The sequence below is a fragment of the Nesoenas mayeri genome (genome assembly GCF_963082525.1).
Source record: "Nesoenas mayeri genome assembly, chromosome: 2".
Taxonomy (NCBI): domain Eukaryota; kingdom Metazoa; phylum Chordata; class Aves; order Columbiformes; family Columbidae; genus Nesoenas; species Nesoenas mayeri.
The window spans coordinates 143,039,372-143,062,589 of NC_137543.1; the positions used below are offsets into that span (position 1 = coordinate 143,039,372).

A 23,218-nucleotide genomic window follows, 5' to 3' on the forward strand; every position below is an offset into this window, starting at 1 on the left:
TAGGAGTGAAAGGATATGGGCTTGGTTTTCTTTCATCTGTGCTGTATCTTTAAACACAATTGTACCTGTAAAAATCATCCTTCTCTTATTTGTAGTCATTCCTTTATCACTTTGTTCCAGTTTTTCTTTCTTGTATCCTATCTGCCAGATCTCTGTATTACTGTTTTCCAAGATGTTTACCGTTTTCATATCTTATATTTAAATTGTAAATACACTGTTGAGATCCCTCCTCAGATCTACATTTCTCTCTCACTTTCTCTCTGACTCCCCTCCTCCATTTTGCCTTTTTTTATTTCCTTATCTCCCGTTCCCCATTCTGTTTCCTTTTCTGCTCCCAGCTTTGCCTCTGCCCGTTACACCACCTGTTTTACAAGGGTTCTTCAGAAATTCAGGAGTCCAGATCATTGAGCTATGCAACTGATCGTATGGCAAGGACCAGCTCCATAAATAATACAGGACCATAATGCACAAACAGAAGCAGACAGCTTCACCGAGCCAAAAACCTTCAACAGGGAAAATGTAATTGTTTACCAATATTTAATAAGAGCTCCTGAAGCAGCTTCTTGATAAGATGCTGGAACTTGCCAACCGTACAAGATGCTGAACATCTCTTTGAAGTCGGGTCTTGCTGTCTTGGGACCAGTACAGCAGAGAAGCCACAGAAGCAGCCCGCTGCTTCCCTTCCACCTTGTATCTTAGAGATGTTACTGATCATAATCAGGAGTTTCAGTTTTATCAAGGTTGCTTTTTGCAAAGTGTGAGATTTCTTTGCTCTTAGAAAAGATGATAAAGGCTGCCCTGAAGTTCAGGTGAAGTGCTGAATTTTATCAGAAAACGCACAATCTTTAGAAGAAGAGTTGAAGTAATAATATCTTGCAGACTAATCAGGGTAGCAGTACAGCACTTGCTGCTGAACTGATGCATCTCTTGGCGATGAGTAAATCTATGCGAGTGTTGCTATGGGAATTTGGCTTACTGATGCTGGCTTGAGTGCACGGACAGCCCTTATGTAATATTCATGACCTCTAGCACAGCTGCCATTGTAGTTTGTAGCGAAACTGCTTCCAGACCCTGAGTTTTTAAAACTGTATTTCTATACATCAAAGCAATGTTCTCACTCCAGCTGGCATAAGATATAGTCTCTAGGTCTGACACCGTCTGAGACTGTAAGACAACTTGTGAACAGTTGAAGTAGCAAAGGCACTGCCAAAATCAACCTGCTATAACAATAGGTAATTCCAGTCATACAGAAAACACAAAATGAATTATTTAAATCACTTGTGATTTAAAATGGATTAAGGCTGGAACTACATTAGCAGTTTTTTTCCTCGAGTCAAATGTTTAAAATCATGCCAGGCTGTAATGTATGGAAATAATTTAATGTAGTGGTATAGTAGTGTAATATGTACTCTAGTGTAATATTTAATAATATTAAGTAAAATATTATATGCATTTGGTTCTTATGTTTGAAATAAATGTTTAAAAAGACATAAATTGAACCTAACCCAGTAGATCTAAAACATGACAGGGTGGCTTTACTGCCTCTATTGGTGATTCAGCCCCTCACCTCCCTGAAATGCAGTAAAATTAATGAAGCGGTGACATCCATTGGTGCCGCCCGGCTCCTGTGTGCGCCCAGCCCTGTGCTGCTCCTGCTCCTCATGATGTGCCGGCCCCTGACCACCCGTCGGGCAGAGACAAGGGCTGCAGCCGCTTTAACTTTTAGTCTTTTAATATTGTGAGTGGAAGTGTTGATCCTAAATAAAGTCATTACAGTTGTATTTGTCACAGGAATTAGAAGAGGATGACATACATGAATAATGCAGCGGTGGAGGGAAAATGATAGCGAATTAAGGGTAGATAAAAACTGTTGGAACTGTGTCATGCACTTAATGAAAACAGTTTAATGACATCCATTTGCCTTCCTTACAGCTAGGGAAAACACCTTAACCTGAAGAGAAAAACATAGCGATAAAGCACACAATGGCAGATTGTTAGGAGGATTTTTAAATCTGGATTTTTATAGATTCTAGGTGCTTGTTTGACATGAAGCCAGAATATAATATGCATATCTGATAGGTATCCAAGCAGGGAAAAATAAAAACAAAAATCGCTTGTAAGGAAATACATGTTCTGTCCATTTCTGTTCAATTATTTATTTATTTTTACAAGCATCTCTTCTCTGGAAAATGGTTAAGCATGTTTTGCTGACTCACTTTGGCATGTGACCGACTGTAAGGAAGGTGGAGCCATGGGTGCACCATCAGAGTCGTCCAGGATGGCAAATTAAGAGGCACCTGCTGAGGCTACCGGGCAGGGCAGCTGCTGATCCCAGGGGAAACACATCTGCAAATGAAGCTGTTAAACCGAAAGCTGAGATGAAGTGTTCTTGGTTAGAACAGTTCAGCAATGCAAATGTGGAAAGCTTGAGGTTTTTTTGCTTTGTTTGTTTTAAATAAAACATTTCAAAGCATTGAGGATTTCCTTTGTATCCTCCTCGTAGTCCACAGCATGTGGCTATCTCCGTTATAAAGAGGATGTGTTGTGGCTGAGTAGGGCATGCTAACAATACCCATTTCTGAGGGCTTGTACTGATAATTTACTGAATTTCCCATTTCCATAAAAATATGAATCTTAAGCATTCACAAGAAAAAAAAAATAAATAGAAAGCTCAATTATTTTAATTGCTTTTAGCGTTAATATTTTTAAAATTTTCATTTCTACAGAAAAAAACCTTCTGTTTTGAAGGGTGAGGATTAAAAATAAATGATAGTAAGTAAATATACTTTTTGTCCGTTCCTTTCAAGTATTCAGTTAAATATCCCTTAAAATACTGAACTGAGTGACAGGGATGAGATCAAAGGAAAACTGTGAGGTACAAGTATTAATGAGACCTTTAAATTCAGTACTAAATGAGCTAAAGTTTTTACATAAAAAAGGCGGCTTCAGTAATGATTTTTGGCCTTTTCCAATGCCAGTAAAATCAACTCAGATATTCTGTTGATTTATTTTGCCAGAAGCACATAATACATTATGTACTAGATTTGGCTGGAATATAATTAGTCAGGTAGTCTGTAAAACTTTTCTGCAAGAGTAACTTATTCTCTTCAGTCTCTTCTCTACAGACTTTTAGATTTCACCTCTTTTTTTTTTTTCCCCATGGCTTAGAGCTCCTTATGTATAGACAATTTTCAAATGACATATATAGAATATTTTCAGCATTTTGCGAAATGAAATAATTTTTCAGTTATTTCTAGTACGTTGGTTACTTTAGGTGACAGTTAATCATCCACATTCTGTTTCTCACCTGGCACTAAGAGCCCTATGCCCTTCGTTCTCTCTTAAAGATTGTTCTCAGCGTCCTTTGGTCCTGAGACATCTTAAGTGGCTGTCAAAGCCGGAGTGTGGCCTACCAGAAGTCACTAATTGTGTCTAGAATAGGAAATTTCAGTTCCACTCAGCTCTACTTTGTTTGCAGTCCACCTAATGTTCTACTGCCAGCATCCTTTTAGGAGTTTGTTTACACTTGAAATATCCATAGTCCTAGTTTAAAACACCATTTAAATAATTTTTCTGTTAGGACAGTGCACCACTGAAATGGTGGTACCAGACATCCCTTGCTGGCTCCTAGGCATTAATACAAGCTGTTGTGTTTTACTTTCTTGATGTGTGCTGTAGTAGTGGTGATGGCTTGTGACTCTTGAGTAATAGTGCAGTATCTTAAGTGTAATACTGTGCCCCCCATGCATGTGCTGGGGACCACAGCTTTGGAACGTGTATCAGACTGGGATAATGCCTACGTATCTCTGCAAGGCTGAAGGCACAAAAAAGATTGTCGAATGTAATTATCCAGTGCAGTGTGCCAAGACTAGTTATTTAAGTATTTATTCACTCTCAGACAGGTTTCACAGCCTCTGAATGACCCCATGCTGCTAGCAAGCAGCTGCAAGGCTAGTTAAGGTATGTCTGCTGAAGCTGCAGTACCTTTTCGACAGACCAGAAGTGCCCATCTTGTTGGTGTGTGTTATATTATGTCACCTTGTTCCATCACGGAGATTCTTTCTATTTTGTCTCAATTTTGAGAATGTCATGGTGCTGAACAGTACCCAAAGCCATAGTAGCATAGGCTAGGGTAGTACCTTGTGTTAGCTGTTGTATATGGTAATATTTTTTTTCATTGATTTCTTCTCATTTGCCTTTTTGTTTTGGAATATTCGCGTTGCATGTTATCATTTAGACAGCTAATGTTGCATGTCAGAGGTGCTGGGATTACATAGGAGTTGGCACAGTGTTCTAGCTGGAAATAAATAACTTGTTGATCCAAAAGTACAATTGCAAATCTGGTTGTTGTTTAGCTGGAGGAAAGTTCTGCATTGCTGGATATGTTCGTATCAGGTTACAGTTACCCTTTTTAAAATTGTCTTCGTTTATTTCTGCTGTTTATTAGGACTGTAACATTGGGATGTAAAGCAGCTCCCTTTAAACTGATCTGTAGTTTAATATATATGCTTGTTCTGCTCTAGTGCCTGTCATTATGTTGGTTATTTCCCTGAACAGTTGATCCGTTCTCACTATTGAGCTGCAGTGTTTGGGGTTTGGAATTGTTTCTTCCAGTGGGGTCTCACGCGAACTGGAATCAAATGCTCCAGAAGTAGTACCCTCTCTAATTAAAAAATGTCTGCCATCTCTCATTCATGCTGTGATTCCAGAGTGATCAAATCTGCTTCATTAGTATCCTTTCCTGTTCTGCTTCTTGAGTATGAGAGGAGAAAAAAGAGTGGAAGGAAATTAACACAGCCTAAATTCAGATACATAACTGTAGATAGTTCTTTTAGTATCCTGACATTCTTTAAATAATCAGCAGAAGGAGATAAATTGTCTTTGAGGAATAGTGAGATAATACTGAGAATAAGTCCTGAGGCCACGTATAGCTCTTCCACCTGCTCTCACCTGCAGCTTCCACACGCGCCTGCTCCCTTCCTTGACAAGATGTCTTTGCTCTGACTTTATCTGTATGTCTAAATTCCTGTCTAAAGGGCAGTAATACAAACATTACATTTTGTTTGTAAAACTAAACCTATTCTTTATTAAAAGAAGTGTTGAAGGAACATTTTAACCGCCAAAGTAAGCGTTGTAAACCAGATATGAACACACACCTACATCTTAAATCCTTGTCCAGCAGTTTTCCTCCTACTCCTCCTCCCTCGGGTCTGTGTGGCAGACACGACCTGTCAGCTGCCAGTCTCTGCTGCAGGGCTGGCACTGCAGAGGCTACAGCCCCAAACCATGGTGTGCCTGTTGCTGGCCGGCTGTATGTGGTGACAGCCACATGTGACCTCTGCAGGGTGAGTGTCCTCAGGACAGGGGTGACCTGTGTTCTGGGTGTCAGGCCAGGAGCTTGTGTGTGGGTCAGCAGGGGCTATGGAGAGTATTGGGAACCATACAAGAGGATGCGAAGCAGCTTTGGGAATGGTCTCAGTGACTGACAGGGAGTGTGGTTGATGGACCCTGGGAAAGGAGGAATTAAGGTGTGCCTTTGCAGGCTGCTTAGCACTTCCACTGATGTTAGATATAGGTAGATGCTGCTGGTCACTCTTAGCAAAGTATATATGGCCTGATTTCTTAACTTTCTTGGGTTTTATAGGGTCTCATTTACTTTTGCCAATGTCCCAGACAGTATGCTGTAATGCAGAACTCCACCTTTCTCAGCAGCTGGTCCAGCTCTCCAAGTGCTGTGTTTATTTAAGCAGTTAGCATATGTCTTTTTACTTAAAAGGGAATACCAATTCAAAAATAGAGGGGAAAAGAGGGTTTCAAAGCATAGGCCATTGTTAAAGGTAGCTAAAATATTTGTAATCACCTTAAGGTAAATGCTGAGGTTTTTTCATCTGTAATATCTATTTAGGGGATAATTTACACAATTTTATCTTTTCCACTCTAAACGATTGATGTATATTTCCCATTTAAATTCCAACTTGATGTAGAATCTGGTTGGACTTTTTAGGGGTGAATTTATCTTTAAAAAAATATTTTATTTTTCTAAAATAAAAAATGTATTTGTAAAATGTTTTCAAGGTAGGCATTACCGATACAGGTTTATACAAGCATTAGTTTTCTTAGTTATTTTTGTGTTCAGTAAAATATAGGATGTTAAATGTCTGTGGATCTGGACCTGTGTTTGTATCTGTGTATGCATTATATACATCCATATACATATTCCTGTATGTATATGGATATACGTTTGTATGTATGTCTGCATGTATTAGATAACTATCACCGGTGACTTGAACTGGCCATATATATTCTATAGCTGGTAACTTCCCATTGTAAAGTGTTTATTTTGTACTCAGGGAGAACAGTCGTACCAAAGGATTAACTTGTGGGAAGACAGAAGTGTTTTATCAGAGAACAAAGTTATCCTGTGGTCAGAGCTGGTGGGATTGCCGTGGGCTTTGGGGAAGCAGGAGTGAGGTGGAGGGAGGACTTCAGGGCAGCCACCAGCAGCTCACCGTGCAGACATGCCCGGTTAACTCAGACCCATGGGATGCGGTGCAGTGGCTTGGAGAAAGACTAGTTTGGACAATAAAAGCATTGTGCTTTCTGCTGGTGTACTGAAGTGGCTGTTCTTCCAACCAGTTCAGGAACTAACCTGATTTCTATTAGATCAGACACCTGACTGATGTGTGTTATTATGAAGAGAGGTACTTGTCATCTGCGATGAAAACAAACCCCCAGACACAATTCTTAAGTCCTTAGTAAAGATCTGAATCCCCTCCCTCCTCAATAACGCACTCTTCCAAAAAAAACAGGAAGGAAAAAAAAAATAAATCAAGTATCTGTAGTTTTGGTTTTATACTTAATCAGAAAAAAATGGAAGGAAGCTTCAGAATTAGTTGGGGTTTTTTTTTGTTTGTTTGTTTGTTTGTTTGTTTTTCATAATTGCAACATGAAGTATGACATTACACACAAGATGCCAGTGAGTTCTAACTACAGGTAGCATCAGAGTGCTTTGGGACAACATTAGACTGATATTAGGTGCCAATTCAAAAGCATTTGCTTTGGAAAATTTAATATTAGTTACATAAACTAGTTGTTGGTTCTATAAAACTTAAAAAAAAACCCAACAACTCAGTAGGAGCCCAAAGTAAACCAGTGATACCTGGGAGGACGATACTCTGTGTTTTCAGGTTAGGAACATTTTAAGTGCAAACTCAACTTAAACTATGAAGAGTGTCTGGATTCTGCATAATTCACAGTATGACATAAATTAATTAAAAATGAAGATTCAGAGACATCCCCACTGATGCTCTTCTGGTTGTGTTCCTGCCATCTTTTTATATATATTCTGTTTGAAGCCAATGCTCATCCTAGAGGAAAAAACGTAGCATGAACTTTCCCAACATTCACCTGTGGAGCTCCAGAAACCTCTCAGCATCTCCTCTGTACATTTAACCGCCAATCCCGCATTGGCATTTTTCTCTAACTTTTCATATTTACTTGGGTTGTATTCCCAAATTCAATATGATACAGAATATTCGATGCATAAACCCTCTATTTTTATACATTTAAAATCAATCCTGAGGTAAAAATATATATATATGCTGAGGTGTATTTTTGGCTGCCACAAAATATCAAAAATTAAACAGACATCTTTTATGAAAGTATGGATAGCCATTTACCCTTCTCCCTCCATTTTTTGTCATGTAAATGTCACAAGTGGGTTTTAGTCGTACAACTTTTACAACTACCTAGTTTTATTTTTACTTGATTGACAAAGTTCAGCTCTAGTAGCAAGTAAGGAAGAAATCCAATACTTTTTATTAGATCTGATATGAAATCATAACATGTAGGTTTCAAGTGGCAATCTCTAGGTTTATCTGAGATAGTACTCATTGAAATATTACTTCTTGCAGCTATTTTTCTTAAAAACCCCTTCTCTTCCTTGCTAAGTAGATCAAGAAAATGATAGTTTCATCCATGATTTTTTTATTGAAATCCTAGTTTATTGATAGAAAGACACATGCAGATGGTACCTAAGTTTTAAAAAGTGATACAATGTCAAGTGATACATCTGTGCAAACAATTCAGATTAATACTGCTTGAGGGAATCCAAGGGTTTCTCCCATTTTCTTTTTCTTTGCTACCTTCATATTTACTTTGATTAGTCTCCTCCCTGTCCATATTTGGGTATTTTTAGCATACTGTAATTGTTATATTACTTGTTTATTCTTTTCATAGCCTTCAATAACTGGCATTAAAACGTGACATTCTCATTTGATTGTTCTTAGAAGTGAGACTCGCTTCTTGCTTGTTGGAATGCTTGGTGAAATAAAATTTTTCCAGCTTTGTGGCTCTTATAAAATGATCTTTCTGTGCTAACAGCTTAACCGGTTTTGGCTTATGAGTTTAAAATTTGTACTTTTTTGTTCTTGGAAACGTATAATAGTACGTTGATGGTAAAATAAAATATTTAAGATAAATATATAGCTAAAGTACATATCAACAAGAACATCCTTTGCTCTCATTTTGGGAATTTTTTCAGGTAGATACCTATTTTCAGTGGGATTTGTTGTTTATTATATCTAGAATCCAAAATTCAGTTTGAAAACTGGTGCCCTATTTTCACTATTTTGAACAGATCTGCATTTGACAGGTACGGAAAACAAGGAAACACCCCATGGTTTGGGTCTTTATTGTGCAAGTATACTCATGTTATTGATCTGCAAGCCATCCTTTTTCAGTGATTGGAGGAAAAGCAAAGGGAAAAATGTCTTGAAAGGGAAGATGAAGGATCAAGCTGCAGCTGCTTTGATTATTTTGACTGGAGATGTCAGAATGTTGAAGTGAGAGAAGAGATGTGCCTGCTGCTTTTTGATTCCATCCATTCTGCCAATTATTGGAAAATTGAGTTTTACAAAATGGTTGGATTCTCATATTTCACTTGTGGTAAAGTAGACGAATACAAAGCACTTGGGGTTTCTATAACTCCAGATCTCCTCTGGCTGTCATGAAAGAAACATTTCCTGACTGAAATAAAAACGAGAGGAAACGCTGAGTACCTGCCATCTTGCGAATCAGCTCTGCACATTGCTTTTAATAACCAGCAGTAATAAACGACAGTAATTGGAAAGGCAGATGTATTCTGACTCTTAGTAGCAGTCAAATTACAGCTGAAAGTGTCTTTCCCAGAGGAGCTGTAAGGGAACTTACTACATTTATCCCAGCTCTTTCATTATTTTGACTCTTTATTGCCCTTTTGCAGCGAGGCGAGTGAGTCACCCACAAAGTACAAATTTCCTTGCCTTCTCCCCTGGTGTTTCCTGGTAGTTTAATCTAGTTGATATGTAACACAGAGCCACCATGGAGGAGGCCTACTGTATTGCTCCTTATTTTCTGCTTTCATAGCAGCCCCGATGTGCTCAGTGAAGCTGACCTGGTGGGGGCTGAGCATGGACCTGTGTCCTATTCCAGCCTCTCTGGGTGCTCGAGCTGCCTGCTGCAGAAATGGGGACGTGACATGAGGTTCCTCCCTGACAGAGGAGGGTTTCACAGAATCACAGAATGGTTATGGTTGGAAGGGACCTCTGGAGATCCAAAGATGCTAAAGCAGATTCACCTAGAATAGATTGCACAGGAATGTGTCCAGGTGGGTCTTGAATGACTGCAGACAAGGAGACACCACAACCTCTTTGGGCAGCCTGTTCCAGTGCTCCATTACCCTCAAAGTAAAGAATTTTTTCCTCATATTCAGATGAAACCTCCTGTGCTTCCATCTGTGCCCATTGCCCCTCATCTTGTCACTGCGCACCGCTGAAAGGAGTCTGGTCCCATCCTCTTGACATCCACCCTTGAGATATTTATAAACATTGATAAGATCCCCTTCTAGTCCTGTCCCAGCTCTGCTGGCAGTGACCTGGGGACGCAGAGAACTCCAGCAGCTTGTGACAAAGGAGAAGGGTGCTTCCCTCTCATGAGGATAAAGCTGTGGAGCTGTGCTGTTGTAGATGTGCTCTGTATGTGTGAACTCAAATGCAGCTGAAACCCTTACTTTTTCCTCTGAAAGGAAAAGATTCCTTACTCCTACTTTTAAACTCTTCTCAGCATAAAACCATCAGATTAAATCACCCAGCATGTAACTGTATCCTTGCTGCTTGCCTTCCAGAGCAAGAACTCATCTTGGCATTAGGCTCAGTGCTGGGTAAAGTCTCCATGGAAAACTCTCAAAGCAGGAGTTTATTTTGAAAGCCCATGATTGAGGTGCAGGGCCTGAGGATGAGGAAAGGTCATGGAGGGTTAAACAGAGCAAAATAATTTTGGATTGCTTCATACAGACCTGTTCTGTGATTCAGCTTGAAGACAAATCTGGTGGGAAAGAGGAGATAGGGGGAGTTGCATGTTGACATTCTTGAGCAGGTTTGAAAGACTCAGCTTTTACCTTTCATTGTTCAGACTCAACAGTCTCTCACGCTTTGATTATGCTGTGTCTCTCTGGCAATGTACTTTCATGGCAGTGGCTTCAGCTCCAAAGCACTGGTTTAAGAAGTTTCCATCTGCAGCTGCTCAGTTCATTAGTTTTGGCAGAGTTATTGCTAAGCCAGGCCAGGTATCCACAGTGAGCGTGGTGCGGCCCCCGGCAGCGTGCTGCGGTGTGGGGATGTGAATGGAGACTAAGTGCTCCATACCACAGGGCTGAAAAAGTAAGTGAACCCTTTTCAGCTGAGAAATCCTTGATCTTCTCTTGTCGAGGGTAGTATCTTCCGTTTACCACTGATCCTGGTTTTTGATACAGCACATACTGTTGGTTGTTCATCGGTCACAAGTGAATTTGATTGCTCTTCAGGACTTCCCTGCAGAAGCTGTCTGATGCAAACAGGGACATGTCTACACTGTTATTACTTAATCCTAGGAAAGGAGCAAGACATAAGAGGCCATAAAGCAATGTATCTGCTTTATCTGCTTCACTCTGTCATGAAATATGTTCTTATTTTTGTCTCAAAAAATACATGTTTCAGTACTTCTTCCTGAATATCACTGGCAAATCCAGGCTAGAAATTTTGCCGAGTACAATTTGGCAGATAGTTGTGTTCCACAGTCAGAAGTAAACCTGAATTTTCTCTTTAAACTTCAGTGTGTATTGCAGCAGTTTTCCTGTATTCATGAACTATAAGATCTCTGCCATTACTGCAGGACTGTTGCACACTTAGACAGGAATAATAACAAGCATAATTCAACAGCTAGAACATTTAATACCAATACCATCCTGCATGCATCTTTCATGTAATCAAACTTGTTATACCTTTTCCTGTGTTTTATTCATCACTGAGTTCTTGAAGATATGATCATTCATTCTAGGCACTGTGAATATCTGTCCTTGTACATGACTTCCCATGGATTCTCTCACCACAGTGATCTTTTGTCAGAAAAAAAATGCTACCTGTAATAAACCATGCCTGCTAAAGCAAACTCCTTTCTGAGAGCCTGGAATTCCAGAAATGAACAGCTACTAAATATGCCATAACTATATGTTACTCTCAAGTGCATGTATGAAGCTAAAATTCATCGTACGTTTTGATAGTAGAAACTTTATTAATTGCAAACACAGAGACACTTTGCTTTTCGAAAAGTGATAAAAAAGTAATACCTTACTGATTTTGTCAATTTTCTTATGCACGTATACAAAACAAAATAATTTCAAGTCCTAAATCGGTTTGAAATGTTGCAGAAAATGTGGTTGTTTTATGAGATGGTTCATTTAGGTGCTCATACAGAGTATTCAGTGGCAGTATTTGTGTGATACTGTCTGTTCAGATTCTGTTTATCCATATAATCATAGCATCAGGCTCTACGCATTATAAAAATACTATGCCAATTCTTTTCAAAAGTTCTTAAAAAGCTTTGATTTTCATTGATAAACTCATTTATTTTCAGAAATTTCTAGAAACCACAGCTAACTCAAGAACCTCCATGTCAAAACCCACAAATAACATTTTTCCCTGTTGAAATTAGTAGCTTTGTTCTGAATGTTTTAAGTAGACGTAAAAGAAACCAAGTGACGAAGTGCACACACGGATTTATGTGGCATTAGTGCAGCTGGGGAGAAGTCCATATACAGATCTCTTTTCCAATTCAGGGCTAAGAAATATCTAAGCATGTATGAGACATAGATTGGACACCATTTCTTTGGATTTATAATAAGGAATTAAATTTGTTTCTCTTGTTCCAAGTTATCTGCTTTGAATATCCTGACGTTTTTTCTTTCTTTAACTTGTTTAACACATTTTGTGACAAACTGGAAGCTTAGGTGGAGATAAAAGGGGAAGGAGGTTTTATCGAGTTACTGAAATCCATTGATGCTCTTTTTTCAGTGGAAGAACTTTGAATGGAAATAGCAGATAATGTTTTATAACATCTTGAGGCATTTTGGAACATACTGTTTGACTTTAACTAGTAAATTAAGCAGCTACTCAAGGTTGAAGACCCCAAATTTATCTTGTTCAAAGAATATAAATGTAAGTAAGCAGTCTGGTCACAAATACTCTTTCCAAGAGTGTCAAAAATGTTCTTATACACTTTTGTTGCTTATTGCAGAATTATAAACCTTAAAAATGTAATTTTTTACTTCTCATTATTGCAGTAGATTATTGCTTAAAAAAAGAGGCTTTAAGTTATTTTTATTTGCATTTTCAGTACATTCAATATTCCTTTGACTCAGGCTCTTCAGATTTTATATAAAGTTTGAGATCTTTAGTAAAGTATGAGGTCTTCAGTACAGCAAAAGGGAGAAAAAGGAAAAGAAACCATGGGAGACCCTCAAATGATTTCTTTCATCAACCACTGAGTAGCTGCTGTGTTGCTTTAACTATATTAAGGACAGAAACAGCTTTAGCGAATGCTGGGCCCTGCGTGAAATCAGCATCAAGTATGCAGAGGAGAGAAACCTTTTTGCAGAGGTGGGGGACAAATGTGTTCCTGCATAACACTATCAAATTTAGCAGTGAGTTGAATAACACCCAAAGAAATTTCATGTGTGGAGAGTAAGGCTTCTCTAATTAGCTGTGAAATGCCAAATGATGGGTACTAAGGACTGTATTATAGCAGTGAGCATCTCTGCTACAATGCATCAGTCTCTCTGCTGTGTCAAAGGGGCTGCTGGTGTGGTGATCAGTGGTGTCTCAGAGCTCTCTTGAAGCTCAGCCTGTTTCTCCACTTTTTGGGCAATCTCATAGCCCTTTAATTATCAGCTGTCTCTAGTCAGACTGCAACATGTACTGATTTTGGATTATCATAATAAAAATGAGAGGATAATAAAATAGAAAATATAATTAGAATAATTACAGTAAATTAGCTACCTCCATTGTCACATCTCTGTTGCATGAAATACACTTGTAATGGATAGGATTAACACTTGTGCCTTGCTCATCCTTTGCAAAAGTTTTCTTCACATATTTGCTTTGTTTGAGTTTTTCAGATCAAGTAGGCCTGTTTGTATGACTATAGGTTCACTTTTATAGTATGATAGTTGAGCTGTATCTCAGGTGTCTTCCAATGCCAAATTCTTGTTTGATGCTGTCTGCAGGTGTTCCTAATATTTGTGGTTCATGGTGCATTGTCTGAGAAACTCTGTGTTTATAGAAAGTTACTTCATTTTGGAAAGAGGCAGAGGGAATAAAATCTCACAAATCTTCACTGAACCTTCTGCAGATATTTCTGATCTTTTCTCATCTGCTGTTCACTTCTGAGTCCCAACACGTGCTTCCTTGGTGTCTTCCCCCTGGGTTGACCAACAGAAACTTTACCACCACATTCTCCTCGAGTCTGCTGTGAGGGATGGAAAAGATTTAAATTGCTTTCACTCACTGACTGGCAGCTCAGAGATTTAACAACCTTGCTAAAAGCAAGGCCATGGCCAGCAGATGATGCACAGGCCCACATTGACACTGTCTTGCTTCCAGTCAGCTGCTTTGAGATCTTGTTTCAGCCCAATTAGAAGGAAAATTCTGTGGGTCCGCTTCACTACAAAGCAAATTTAATAGATTGATCTAGTAGCACATGTTTAAATTATTGCATCTCAGAGTCAAATTCAGAGGAATAGGAGAAAAGAGTGTTTCAGTGTCATTCTAGAACTTGAAAGAAAAAAATCTGTCACATATTAAATGGCCCTTAAATCACTCCTACTTTCCCTCAAGTTGTGAGGTGGTAGGCTGTATATGCAGAAAGCCACTTTTGAGTAACATATTTTGTTTACTGTTGAATGTTTAAATTGTAATATGAATTCTGTATTCAAGCCTGGGCTTAGTCATTATATTTAGCCTAGTTAAAGTAGAAGTTAGCAGATAGGCTTTTGCAATTTTTTAAAATCACTCTGATCAGTCAAGAATGTCTACCAAAGCAGGCACTTACTGCATGTATAATGCATGTATGCAAATAATAAATACAGGTAAAGAAATAGGCCTGCACTGACTGTGAAAGAGGTCTGTCTGTTTGTTAGTAGGCTGCAGTGAATTTCTGCACATTAAATAGTAAAATTCTTTCAAATTAAGTCAAACCTTAGTTCAATAAGCAAAGTGCTTTTATTCTGCAATTACTTAAGAAGGCATGAAATCAGCAACCAAATAAAGTATACATTTGAAAAAGAAACGTATTCTAAATATATTGTATTTAAACATGTTCATAAGCAGAATTAATTCACGGTTATTTTATTTTTTGTTGGACTGCACTAATCAGTTAATGCTGTAAATTTTATGCATTTTTTTCCTGCAGATGAATGCTGTGGTCCAGCCCTCTTGCTGGAAAAGCTTTTATGTGACTACATGGTGAAATAAAACTGAGTATTATTACAGCTATATGTAGCCTAATAAGAAAAAATAGATACAAGCAGTATAAGTTTTGTGATCCTGTTCTCCCGTTGCCATCCAAAGTGGGGTTTAGGACCAGAAGAGAGGCTGCAGAGGAAAAATAAGCTGTAATTTGGGTGTTGTAGGAAGACAGCATTTAATTTTGGTGAGGATGTTGGCTGAAAATAATTGAAAGTATGCATAAAACTGGCCTGAAGGACATTCTGAATTAGAGTTCGGTTTCATTATTAAAATACCCTTGAAAGTACATTTAAAGACATTTCTGCTTCGCTTCATAAATAATCAATACATGACATCTGATCCAGGGCCATTCATCTCACTTCTGTATTTCTCAAACAGATACTTTATAGAGGGGATAGCTAATTTATATGATGTAGACATAAACTGACTAGTCTTAATTTTCTGAAATACAAGGTTTGTCTAGATTTCATTACAACAGAAGATTGCGTCCAGATCAACATCTTGTTTGTAGGACAGCTGCAATAGCTCTGTTTGGTGGTGGTTTTGCCCTGATTTTCTTCTTCTTGGTTTAAATTCTACCTGGCCTGTTACTCTCTTCAGATTTCTAATTCTTTCCTCCCCCATTTTCCTCAGTTTCTCCTTGTTAGCCACAGTGATGAGGTGTGTGGAGTCCCAGGCATCCTGCTCCCTTCCACCAGGCCTGGCTGGAGCATCTCCACAGGCCAGCAGCCAGCAAGGGCTCGGGACTGCTGCCTGCCACGTGTGCAAAAGAGGCACGAGTCATCACAGAATGAAAATGTCATTTTTGCAAAGCTTGAGAGCTGCCCCTTGTGTTGAGTTTGCAGAGGAGAGAGGAAATTGAGGGGAAGGATGCGATTTCCTTTGCAGAAATTCCTTCATCATCAATATTTGGCTCCTCAGCTGTGGAAAGAAAACCAACTGTGTAGACAGCACGCATCATCTACCATTCGTGTCCAGTCTAACTGCTGGGGTCTTTCTTAACTGCCTTCGTTCACGTGTTTGCCAGTTAGTCAGCAAGTTGGGGAAAATCACAACAGATATACTGAGCTGCCTTGAGACAGAGCAGGAAGTTCCTTCTTTTTGCCAGCAGTGAGAAAAGGGATCATTGAATGTGTGGAGTCTTTCCAAATGCACGCTTGGATGATTCCCTTACAGTTCTTTAGTGGCTCTTTTTATATTCTCTTTGTAAACTGGTGTGTTTAACCTGTTCCGTTTGCCTTTCTGTAACAGTCATCAACGTTTTCTCTAATTTCAGAATGTCTTTTCTCCAGGCCGTTTTTAATATGTAAAAAGTAGTTGTGCTTAATATACAGATCACTTTTCAAAAAGATGAACACATACGACTTCCAGAGTTAAAATTGTGTGTCTATATACACATAAACTTAGATTAGTTTCAAGTATCAGGTCTTAAATCTTTTAAAGTATCAAGTCTTAAATCTTTTCAAAGTGGTCCCACGTGTTTCAATTAGCAGGTCATTAAATCGCACCTGTGTGATGTTCTGTGTGAAAAAGAAGCTGAATTCACGTGAAAGAAATTGCAAGTTCCATTTTATAGTGTAAGAGAAAACCAGACTGTAAACATAGTCAGTAAATCTCTCAGATATGACACAGCTTTGCTTGTCTCAGTTCCTTCTCAAGGAATGGACCTTTTGGTTTTTTCCCTTCTAAGATTCAGTGCTGAATTCTCTGGATGTAGTAGTTTTCACTGGTGTTTCATAATGTTTTATAGGTGAGAATTAGGATCTATTGCCATATTTTTATAAAATACATGCTCGCCTTTATTTTGAGACGCAGACTTTTGCTTGATGAATAATCTGTTGAAATAAAAAAGAAATAAAAATTTGCACTTGATTTGATTCAATCAAGACTCATGTAAGACTTTGGACGCTGTATGCTAACTTAACACAAAGTAGCCTTTTAGGCTGCCTCTTTCTTCCTCTTGTAGTTTCCTCCATTCACATTTCTTAAAGCAGGTTTCTTTTCTGCTAAGCCTGATTTTCAAGGTAAGAAAACCTCTTGCATCATAACATATGTTGGAGTACCCACACACTCTTGTATCTGTTCTCTCCATCTTTAAGACAGTGGGTTGGTAATGACTTTGGTGATATTGCTTGCAGTGTAAGTTAAGTTAATCTCTTGTCCTACAAGCACTGAAGCCCCAAAACTGTGAAAGCCCTGTGGTCCTGATTTTTGGCACCTCTTTCATGTCATGCGACCTCCACTTAAAACATTGTTAATAGTGTGTTCAAAATCAGCTGTCATTTTTTAAGTTCACTCCCAAGTTTCGGAGACTTTAGGCAGGATTTGGGAAATATTTCAAGTCTTCTTTCACAATTGTAAGGACTAGAATATTAGTTTTGTTTTGCTTTGATTTATTTTAATAAAAGCTGAAACTCTAACTAAATCATAAAATTTTAAGACCATGGACTTGAAGAATAAGGACTAAATAATCCAGCATTTTTAAAATTATGCATATTGGCAACACTGTTTGCTTACTTTCACAAAGCAATTACCTGACAGAAAGGAAAGGCGAGAATTGTGAATGTTCCTTACTGTTTCACCCTTGAAAACTGTCTCCTAGTTTATCTGACCATCTGTACATCTCCTCCTCTTCTGTGTTTCAAATCTTCTTATCTGAATAACTTTAGCAAGTCACTGAGACACTCCAGCACATAACTGTCTTCATGAGTTCAAGGGTTCTGGGAATTAATGGACACAGTGAAGATAATAGCTGAAATGTTAAGTGATTAGTGACATCTAGAAAGATCATAATACCTATTGCCATTTTGTGACAAAGTCTATAGATAGTCCCTGGAGTTTATGTCTTTGAAAACATTCTAGAGAATGTCTTTAAAAGATAGAAATACCTCAAAAGGAGACTTTAATTTACCAAGGAGGAAACCGGTTTTGTTGTAAGTAGCCTTAGTGCTTGTCCATCCAGTGGCTGCACAGGCAGATTTGTGTGAAGAGCCTTATAAAAAAGCCATATAGCACCTAGATTTAGTCACTGCTGTCATATTTCTATATTTAATCAAGAGTTATTATGGAAATACGCCTTTTAAAGTAATACCAGTGTCACATGAGGATTATCTCAGGGGACTGTTTGCATCTCTTACAATTATGACCTAAATGATATATATTTAGAGCACATCACAGAACTTAATACTTGTGAGTTCACAGTTTCAGCCATGAACTTCAAGGTTTATTCCATCAGGAATGCATGCAAGTAGCAATAGAAGCTGATTTATTGTGGCCTTTTAGACCTGTACAACATTTTTCCATGGTAAAATGTTACCATTGTTTAGGCTGGTTACATAGCAGAGGGAGAACGAAGAAAAACTGTTCATCATGGTCTTGGTCTGTGCATTCTCCCTAGTCATCCTTGTTTTATATCTTTCTGGTAAGAATTTGGTATGTTAGTAATTCTATATATTTAAGGAAGAGGCGTACCTTTTTCTTCTTGGAAGATGTATTATTCATGATTTCTGTCTCACCAGTTTCCCTTTTTGAGACTGGTTCTTCACTGCAATATTCTTTGCACTTGAAGTTATGTATGTGATTTTGTAATTACCCTTTGTGATGGTCATTTTTTTGTCCAGGAATAATGGCAACTGAAAGGTAATTTATGATTATTGCATTACAGTAATGGCCTGCAAAACTGATATGTTTTAGCATATTAGTCGGAAAGGTTAGTAATGGAAATAATAACATTGTATGGAGGATAGTAGCCCTGCTGAATTGAAATTTATTATATAGTCATGTACTTGGACAGCAGATTAATATCAAGAATCTTGTATTAAATGCAAGATTGTTACTGGTGAATTAATGCAATTAAAAAAAAAAAAAGAGACTTTTTTCTGCTTTGAGCACTCTCGTGATTATCACATCTTTATAAAACACATTTTTATTTTAAATTAACAACAGATAAGATTTCAAATCAGCTGGTTTATCACACTTTGAAAACAGTTAATTAGTTACTTATGTTTGTCTGTCATAGTAACTTAGAGGATACTTTACTATGGATTTTTACCCTATAGATTATTGCATCTTAATGAGTTCTACTTCCAGTTGTCCCTGAACTTTCTGATAGATATAAAAGTTGTCTACCGGGATTACTAAGCATCATTTGCAGCAAGAAGTCTGTAACTTTCAATCAGCACTGCTTAGTTACATATTGGAACAAGTAGATGAAATAACAATTTGCAGCTTGTCACACAATTTCACATTTTATGTTAGAAACAGTAAATTGATCAAAAAACAGAGGTGGAGAGGCTGGAGGTCAGACCTCCATGGACTGCTTACGAAACTGGGAGGTATGGAATTGCTTTCCCTTAGCTAGTTTTCAGTAGCAGCCTTTCCCATGACATAACCAAGGTTGGAGAGCAGCATCTCTGCTAACAGTTCTAGTGGAAATACCTGCTTAGTCTTAACCCTGAACAGTCTTGTTGATGAAGATCCTAGACAGTATTTTCTTAAATAATTAAATAATGCACGTACTGTCTTGTTCTAGTTTGTATTTAGCTGAGCTAAAAGAGCGCAAGAGGAGCTTTGTGCCCGTGTGGAGGCTGCAACCTCCGGCATCCACTGCTGGGGGGCACGTGGGTAGCCCAGACACCCAGCCCTTCAGGCAGGACCTCGCTGTGCTCTGAGGATCTGGGTTTCCTACCTTTGTGTCTGTAAAGGGACCATTTTCTTTCAGGAATCTTATGCAACTTATCCACCTTGCCATTTCACAATTAATGAGCTCCATTAAGTTCAATAAGGATTTTATAACCTGTGTTTTGGTCAAGACAAATACAGTGTTTCCTCGTTGTATTTACAGTTCATACTTGTGTTTTTGACTTGAGTGATTTGTTGTCATGGTTTGCTGTGCCATTCAGTTTTCCTTGGAAATACGTGTAGTAGATAGCCATGCTTCAATGTACTTCAGCAAGAACATATTGTCAGGCATTACCTTGTGGAAAGGGAGGTATAAAACCAAAACTGATCCTGTTCATTTTAACTTGCCAGGGAATCATGTTAACTTTTGTTCCCCTGCAAAGGTAGCAAGCAGAGTTCAGTGAGGTTGTTTAACACTGGTGTCAAGTTCTAGCACTGCAACCATGAAATTCAGCTCAAAAACCGCAGTTAGTTTTCATCTTCTCTGAAACCAGGGAGCCAGGAGCCGGGGAGGAGAAGGGTGCTGAATGAGAGGAGGCAGTCAATGGGAGCACTGCAGCAGTCAGTGAGATTTCTGAGTATCAGGGCTGCCAGAGACAAGGAGAGCAGCTGGGCTGGAAAGGCTGAGGCTGGATTGGGCAGAGGAGGGAGGTTGTGCCCTTTCCCCATACAGTTTGGCAGCCAGGGGAGCAGTGGAGGCTTTGACTGCTGCTTTGCCTTAGGCTGGAGGAATGGGCTCAGGACACTGAAATCCAGGAGCCTGTTGGGAGCTTCTCTAAGCTGCAGAAAGGTCTGTGGTTAAAGCTGGAGGACTCCTGGATATGCTGGTGGGGAGAAGGGAAGACATGCTGTGTGAAGGGCTTCAGTGTTCATTTTGATGACGGAAACTAGTGAAGTACATAGGAATGTCAGATTGTCACTGAATTTGCATATCTTCCTTGCTATCTTCATTTATGTCTTCTGTCTGGGAGCACAGTTACTCTGTAAGTTGCCTTAAAAGGTGAACAGAAAAAACCCATATCTTCTGTAGCATATGTTAAAAAAAAAAAAAAAAGGCAATTAAGTCACAGTTTTCTTACTATTGTGTCAAGATACTGTCACATTGTCTGTTCAGAGGATGACCTTTAGCCTCAAGGACTCCAGATACCTGCAAATGTTCTCATTTTCCTATGTATGCAAAGGAAAGGGTAGTGATTTTTAAGCTTTGGAATATTTGAATCTTTTCCTTCTTATGCATTGCCCGTTTACAGACATGCCAGGCCTGGGGTAACATGGGAGTTTACTTTCCTGGCCTTTTGGCCTTTTTCTGTTCTTGGCACCGGGTACAAGTTTAATTGTAATGAACTAAATTGTTTTTTTCTTTCAAGTCAGCCATTGGTAGCTCAGACTTTATTCACTCAGTGATGTATGTGTAAGATGAAGAAGGGAAAAAAGTCAGCAGACCTTTGCCAATGTCAAGTAATAGAAGAGTTCCTTTATAATTTGAAAAACAAAACAAAACAAAAACAAACAAATCCCCCAAACACCACCACCACCACAAACAAACAAACAAAACTAACAGGAAAGGTAGATTCTTTGGTGTACTTGAAACAGGTCATGAAATGCTGATGAGAGAGAAATGAGAAAGCCAGGGTTTCTAGTGGTTTGTGAGGTTATAGGATGTGAAAGCCAGTCAGCTACTGTTACCCTTTGTTTGACCACTTTGATATGGTGAACAGAAAGGTTAAAGGTTTCATGTTGCTTTGCTCTTTCCCTCTTCCTTCTCGGAACAGTTACATCTCTTTTCTTGGCCTGTTCAGCAATAATCTCCTGACCTCATGAGGCATTTTCCCAGGAATTAAAGTCTCCTCTCTCTCTTCCCTCCCCTCCTGCATCCCAGGGAATGGTGCTTCTCTCAGCAGTCTGACTAAATGTCTCCCTGTGAGAAGAAGGATCTGTCTTCTGATGTATTTTCACTGGGGTGGTGGGATTATCTCTTTCCAGAGAGGAAAAAATATTTGTGATGGAGGATCTGCTGACTGTTTGTGTCTGCTTTACTTTTAAAGACTCTAAGCTTTGCCTAAGGCTCTCAAGGGTTACTGGGTCAGCTACGGCTTCTGCTTCCTGAGGAATTCACTGGTTCGTTTCAGTGATAATGGTTCGGATCTGGTATAATGTACTAAGCTGGTGAAAGGCAGCATGCTTTTTGCTGCTTGTTTGTAAGATAGGGCAGAAAAGTACTCTCACAGTTGCTTGAAAGCGCACAGCTTTTTCACAAAATGTCTTGATGTTACCTTTTATTGCATTTAATACTTAATTTGATATTTAGGATAATAAATGTAGTTTGTAGACCTCGGATCCTTTTTCATATTGAATTTCTCTTTGTTGAGGGTGTCATGTTACTGCATTACCATCAAAACAAAGGAATTCTCCAATTAAACAAAATGTTCTTTTTCTCTGTGACTTTGACTTTTGATTGCTAAGTGTGGTTTTAAGTTTGTGCTTTAGTTGCACTGTTTACACTTTTTTTTGCTTTTACTTGCTCACTTATCATCACAAAATTTAAGGGAACTTGCAATATGTAGACTTTTACTCCCTCTATCAAATTTATCTGAAAGACTGAAACCTTATGGGATGAGGAGGTCATGGTGTATGGGATGGCTGCACAGGTACCACCAGAGCACAGTCAGATGCAGCCTCCTGAGCATGATGCTGAGAGACACTTTCCCTTGGTCTGCTGCTTTCCCATAATTCCTATGCTTCTAACATCAGACACAAAGAAAAATACAGTCCTGATGCAAAGATCAATAGAAAAACAATATCCTGTTATTCCTTCTGAATTCAGAAACGGCTAATTTGATCCTGTGAAGGGCAAGGGGGGGAGGAGAGCGGGGAAGAAGAAAAAGTGTAAGTAAATAATACTGGTGCTTGCATATCAGAAAGGGTTGGGCTTTGGGGGATTTATGAGAACATTGAGTTACATGTCCAGAACACGGTATACAGAACTGGATTGTAAAACAGTGGGAACAAAATTATTGCTTCCAATCTTTTGCTTTTGACTTGTTACGTAAAATGAGAATAAATTAAATGGACCAATTTACAGTTGTAACCGATGAAAAAAGTTAGATTGTATTTCTTTTGTATCTCCAATTGCAAAAGTGCAAACAACTGGAAAAGATAGGATTTACAATGGAAATATTAGTTCTATACAACAAAAAGCCCCAAATCAACACATGGGGTGGCAGGCTTCCCAGGATGCAGGTGTTTCATGCCCACCTGACTGCAGTGCTGAGGTTGGGAAGGATGTGGAACATGACAGAAATGTCTGACTGAGGCCAGGCCACTGTCCGTTGAAGTGCCTCAGCTGCTTTGGTAGCTGCATTTCATTGTGAACACTGGGGACACTGAGGTCACTTACCAGATTTGTCTTCCTCTCTGTGACCCCTGGGCCTAACACATTCACATTTTAACAGGAAGGTCTGCCAAGCTACATAGACCAGGCAGATAGTGAACAATTTTGCACTTTGGAACCGCTTATGACCTTCCTTTAATGCTTGGCACAACAGCTGTTGGAGGTGGAGGCGAGTGGAAATACAGAAGGAAAACGAGGAGCGGGAATGAATTTTAAAATATATTTTGAGTAATAGGCTCTGTCCTTCCTTTGCCGGCTGTTGTGCTTTTGCCAGCTGGGGAGAGCTCTCTGGTAATCATGTCAGAATTAAAGCTAAGGGCTGGATCTACCG

General features: G+C 38.9%; 1 protein-coding gene across 7 annotated transcripts in view; it reads left to right on the forward strand.

The window, feature by feature from the left end:
• Window positions 1-23,218, forward strand: part of CACNB2 (calcium voltage-gated channel auxiliary subunit beta 2) — a gene marked incomplete at both ends in the record, with an annotated part of 243,853 nt that overhangs the window by 164,721 nt on the left and 55,914 nt on the right. The gene's annotated exons all lie outside the window — the stretch shown is intronic.